At 33.3% G+C, this 6,072-nt stretch overlaps 1 pseudogene; it reads right to left on the bottom strand.

Annotated features, from left to right (window-relative positions):
* The window catches only part of LOC102472164 (tomoregulin-1 pseudogene), an 11,331-nt pseudogene extending 8,005 nt beyond the window's left edge, over positions 1-3,326 (bottom strand).
* Positions 3,327-6,072: the final 2,746 nt, after the last annotated feature.

Raw genomic sequence — 6,072 nt, 5'->3', positions numbered from 1 at the left:
GGAACCTTTAAGAGGTGATTATGAACTGGTGCCATGGTGGATCAGTTAAGCATTGTGCTTTGGGAGTTGTAGCCCATATGGCCAACCTCAGTTAAAATCTCAGACCCACTGTTTTAAGAAACACTCCAGGCATGGATATGTTTGTGCTCAACATTCTGATGGAATCGAGAAATGAAAGAAAAAGAACAATGGTGTGACCACACTCCACTGGGAGGTTTTCTCTCTCTGTCTTTTTCTCTCTCCTCCACTGTGGCACTAAAAAAAAAAAGTGATTATGAGGGCTTCTCCCTTGTGAATTAGATAAGGGCCTTTTAAAAGAGGCTTTGTACAATGTTTGAGTTGCTTGTCCTTCTACTTTACATCTAGTGAGGGCACAGTGTTCCTTCCTTCTGGAGAACACAGCAACAAGGTGTAGTATTGGAAGCAGAAAGCAGCCCTCACCAACCAAACCTACTGGCACCTTGATCATGAAATTCTCAGCCTCTAGAACTGTGAGAAAATAAATTTCTGTTCTTTATTCATTATCCAGTCTGTGGTATTTTGTGACAGCAACACAATACATACTAAGACATAAACCAAGTAGGGTTTATCTGAGGAATATACATCTGCAAGATTGTTTTAGTATTAGATAATTTATAATTAGCTATATTAACAGATTGTAGTAGAAAATTCATATGCTTATCTTATGCACATGAAAAGTGAGTCATTGGTATATTGGTATTCATTTGTCCCTTAAATGTTTTGCTTCTTTATTTTTCCCCTTGATTCCCTCCCTCTCACTCACCAGCATTTCCCATTCTCTCCTGCACTGTCTCTAGTATCAGCAGTTGCTCTCCATGTTTTATACCTTCCAACCTTTTAGTTTCTGCATTAGAGTTCTGACATTTCAGTATATACCTAGTGGAGACATACAATGCCTCACTTTCATAGTCTGGCTTGCTTCATTTATCAGTAAATCTTCCATAATCATCTACTTTCTATCAAATCTTTTTATCAGAGTCTCTCTTTTTTATGGCTGAGTAATATTCCATTGTATATATGTTCCACAATTTTTAAATCCATTCATGGTTATTTGTGGTGGTTCTATGTCTTAGAATTGTGAATAATGCTTCAATAAGCATGAGTGTGCAAGTGTTTTTTCTACTGAATATATTCCTGTCCTGTGGGTGGATACCCAGGACTGGAATTGCTGGATCATATTTGGTCTTTGAGGAACATCCATATTGTTCTCCATAGTTGCTGTAGTAATTTACATTCCCAGCAACAATGTAGGAGAATTTCCTTTTCTCCACAGCCTTGCAAGCACATATTATGTTTTTTTAAATCTTAGCCATTCTGACTGGGGTTAGAAGGTATCTAATTGCAGTTTTGATTTGCAACTCCTATATGTTAAAGGATGTTGAGCATTTTTTCAAATGCTTTAGGTTGTTCATATGTCTTTCTTAGAGCGTTATCTCTTCAACTCATTTGCCCATTTTAATTCAATTGGTTATCCTTTTTTTCAGATTATCTATTTGAGTTCCCTATATACTCTGGTTATCTGTCCCTTATCTGAGGAATAGTTTGCAAATATATTCTCCCATTCCTAGGAATGTCTCCTCCCTTTAATTATTGTTTATTTTGCTGTGTGGAACCTTTTTTAAATATGATTTAGCACCATTTGTCGACTCTTGGGATCATTGCCTTTGCTTTGGGGGGGGTCTTATTTAAGTCTTTGCCTACTCCAATGTCTTCAAGGGTTTCCCCTGTATTATCCACCAGTATTTTTATAGTTTGAAGTCTTAGGTTTAGATATTTAATCTATTTTGAGTTGACATTGGTTGGTAGTGAGAGATTGGCATCCGGTTTAATTTTTCTGCAGGTTTTTCCAGCATCATTTGCTAAAGAGATTTTCTTTTCCCCACTGGATGGTCTGGTGCTCTTTGTCAAAAATCGTTTGGCTGTATGTTTTGTTGTTTATTTCTGGGGTCTCTATTTTATTCCATTGGTCCACATGCCTATTTTGGTGCCAGTACTGATATTTGGATTACCACAGTTTTGTAATATATTTTGAGATCAGGGAGTGAGATGTCTTTTACTCCACTCTTTTCCAACAATATTGCTTTGTCAATATGAGGTCTTTTATGATTCCAGACATATTCTGTAATTGTTATTTTCTTTCTTGTCTTTTCTAGGGTAGAATTTATATTTGATTATATTAATTCTTCTAACACAGAAACATGAAATATCTTTCCAAATTTTTGTGTAATTTTCCATTTCTTTTTAAAATTATTCACAGCTTTCAATGTAGAAGTCTTCAACGTTTTTGGTTAGGTTTATTCCTAGGTATCTTAGACTTTTTCTGGTTATTGTAAATAGGATTGTTTTCTTCAATTCTACTTCAATCTGCTTATTGTTGGTGTATCAAAATACTATTGATTTCTGTACATCGATTTCTATACTGTCACTTTATGTATTCATTTATCACTTCCAGGAGTTTTTTTCATGGATTTTTTTTTTTTTTTTTTATGTATATAATCATGTCATCTGCAAATAGAGATTATTTCACTTTTTCTTTCACTATTCAAATGATTTTTATTTTAGTTTCTTGTCTGATTGTGTTGGCTAGGATTGCCAGTAATATATTGAAATGGAGTGCAAAAAAATGGACAGCCTTGTCTTGTTCTAGTTTTCAGTGGGAAAACTTTCAGCTTTTCCTATTCAGTATGTTAGCTGTGGGTTTTTCATATACGGCTTTTATTGTGTTAAGAAATGTCCCTTCTGTGCCAATTTCACCAAGACTCAATCATGAAGGGATGTTGTATTTTATAAAATGCTTTTTCTGCATTGATTGATATGATCACATGCTTTTATCTTTCTTTCTATTAATATAGTGTATATTGCATTTATTGTTTTGTGTATGCTGAGTCACCCTTGCATCCCTGGAATAAAGCCTATCTAGTCATAGTGTATAATGACTTTTATGTGTCACTGGATACAATTTACTAGTACCTTGTTGAGAAATTTTGCTTCTATATTTATCTAAGATATTGGTCTCTTAATTATCGTTATGTTATTTCCTTGTCTGTTTTGGAGATGAAGATGATCAAAGCTTCATAAAATGAATTTGGAAGGGCTCTTTCTTTTTAAATCTTTTGAAAAAGTTTGAGTAGAAGGAGGTTAGTGCTTCTTTAAAAGTTTTGTAGAATTTAGAAATGAAACCATTGGGTTTTTCTTAGGTGGGAGATTTTAATTACTGATTCAATATCATCACTTGTTATAGGTGTATTCAGTCTTTCTATATCTTCCTGATTCAGTCTCAGTAGATCATATGTGTCCAGAAACATGTTCACTTTTCCAGGTTTTCTTGTTTTCTAGTGTATTCATAGTATTCTCTCATAATCTTTTGTATTTCTATTATGTCTGTTGTAATAGTGTCTATTTCATCACCAATTTGATTTATCAGGTTCTTTTCTCTCTTCTTAATTCATCTAGTTAATGGTGTCAGTTTTGTCTATTTTCTCAAAGAACCAGTTTTATTTATTTTCTGTATTCTTTAGTTGCATTTTGTTGTCTTACTTACTCATTCACCTTATTTTAAAAATAAATTTGTTAATTTCTTTTTACCTTTGATCACTGGGTATCATCACTACATACCAAATGAACTTTTGCATCATGAATACACCACAAATTGGTCCAATCAAAGACATTAACATATACATTATAATAAACAGATTTCTTTCCATTTTGGGTTTCTTAAACGTTTCGCTTCTTTCTTCTTCCCCTTGATTCCCTCCCTTTCATCTTTCCTCATTTCCCACACTCCTCCCTCACTCTCTTCAGTATACTCAAAAAAAAAAAAAAAAAAAAGGCATGCTTTCCATGCTTTTATACCTTCCAGGCATTCAGTTTCTTCCATAGATTGCTGATAGTCAGTATATATTGAGTAGGGACATACAATGCCTCTCATTCATCATCTGGCTTGTTTCAGTTAGCAGTAAATCTTTCATAGTTATTCATTTTCTATCAAATGCCAGGGTATTATTGTTTTTTTATGACTGACTAGTATTCTGTAGTGTATGTGTTACAAGTTAACCAGAAAAATATCAGATATCTAGGAATAAACCTAATCAAAGAAAATGAAGACTTCTACAAAGAAAACTATGACAATATTTTAAAATAAATTGGAAATGACACAAAAAAGTGGAAGGACAACCGTGAATTGGTAGAATTAATATAATCAAAATGTCAATTCTACCCAAATTAATCTACATATTTATTTCAATCCCAATCAAATTACCAGAGACTTTCTTCTCAGATTTAGAAAAAAAAAAAAGAATAATAGATTCTGTCTAGAATAATAAAAACCCTGTATCATCAAAACAATTCTGCACAAGCAGAGTGGAGTAGGAGGCATCTCACTCCCTGACCCCAAAATATATTACAAAGCTGTAATAATCAAAACAGCATGGTACTGGCACAAAAAAACAGGCATATAGACCAATGGACCTGAATAGAGACCGAGAAATAAACCCCAAATCATACAGTTAACTGCTTTTTGACAAAGGGCACCAGTCAACCCAATGAGAAAAAGAAAACTCTATCAAATGGTACAGGAAAAACTGGGTATCCATCTGCATAAAGATGAAACTGGACCCCTATTTCTCACCATTAACAAAAATCAATTCATAATGGATCAAAGATATAAACCTAAGGCCTCAGACTATGAAACTTCTGGGGAAAAACATTCCTATTTTCTTAGAGAAAATAGAAGTAAGCAAAAACTTCTTGAACAAGACCCCAGAGCATAAGCAATAATCCCCAAAAAGACAATAGAGAATACATCAAACAGCAAAAAAGTACCAATAATTAAAGTGAATAAATAACCCTTGGAATGGGAGAATATATTATATATTTGCAAACTATGTCTCAGATAAAGGACTGGTCTGGTAACCACAATATAAGGGAACTCAAACAGCTTATCTAAAAAAAAAAAAAAAGAAAGAAAAAGCAAGAAAGGAAAAAAAAGATCAAACTAATTAAAAGATAGGCAAATGAACTGAAGAGACAATGCTGTATTTTTCTCTTATTCTGTTTCATTTATTTCTCCTTGAATCTTTATTATTTATTTTCTCCTGCATTTTTTGTTGTTGTTATTATTGTTGCTGTTTTTTCAGTTCCCTAATGAGTGTTGGTAGGCTCTCAATTTGCCACCTTTCCTTTTTTTTAATACACATTAATTGTTATGAAATTCCCTGTTATTATTGCTTTTCCTGTGTCCATAGGTTATGTAACTCCTGTACTCATTGTCATTGATTTCAATGAATCTTTTTATTTCAGACTTAATTTTTCCTGTGGTTTTGAAATAATTCAGGAGTAGGATGTTTAGTCTACATGTGTTTTTATTGTCAAGGGTTCTTCAGAAGTTAATAACAACTTTAATTCCATCATGGTCAGAGAATATGCTGAATATAGTTTCTATGCCTTTGAATTTTTAAAGGCGTGTTTTGTGCCCTATCATGTGATCAATCTTTAATAAGGTTTCATGAGAAAAATACATATTTTGTGGTTGTTGGGTGGAAGATTCTATAGATATCTGTCAAGTCCACTTAATACATGGCATCATTTAGGTCCTATATCTCTTTTGCTTACTTTTTTTTTTGTCTATATGATCCGTCCAAAAGGGATGGGGGGGAGGGTATTGAGATCCCCAATGATTAGTGTGTTGCAGTCTATCTCTGCTTTTAGATCTAGCAGTCTTTTCTTCATGTATTTGGGTGCTCCCAAGTTGGATGAATAGATATTTACGTCCTGTACTCATTGTCATTGATTTCAATGAATCTTTTTATTTCAGACTTAATTTTTCCTGTGGTTTTGAAATAATTCAGGAGTAGGATGTTTAGTCTACATGTGTTTTTATTGTCAAGGGTTCTTCAGAAGTTAATAACAACTTTAATTCCATCATGGTCAGAGAATATGCTGAATATAGTTTCTATGCCTTTGAATTTTTAAAGGCGTGTTTTGTGCCCTATCATGTGATCAATCTTTAATAAGGTTTCATGAGAAAAATACATATTTTGTGGTTGTTGGGGG

The sequence above is a fragment of the Tupaia chinensis genome, unplaced genomic scaffold (genome assembly GCF_000334495.1).
Source record: "Tupaia chinensis unplaced genomic scaffold, TupChi_1.0 Scaffold149832_1, whole genome shotgun sequence".
In the NCBI taxonomy this organism is placed as follows: domain Eukaryota; kingdom Metazoa; phylum Chordata; class Mammalia; order Scandentia; family Tupaiidae; genus Tupaia; species Tupaia belangeri.
The sequence above is the reverse complement of the archived record's forward strand: the minus strand, read 5'-3'. Positions and strand labels throughout refer to the sequence as shown.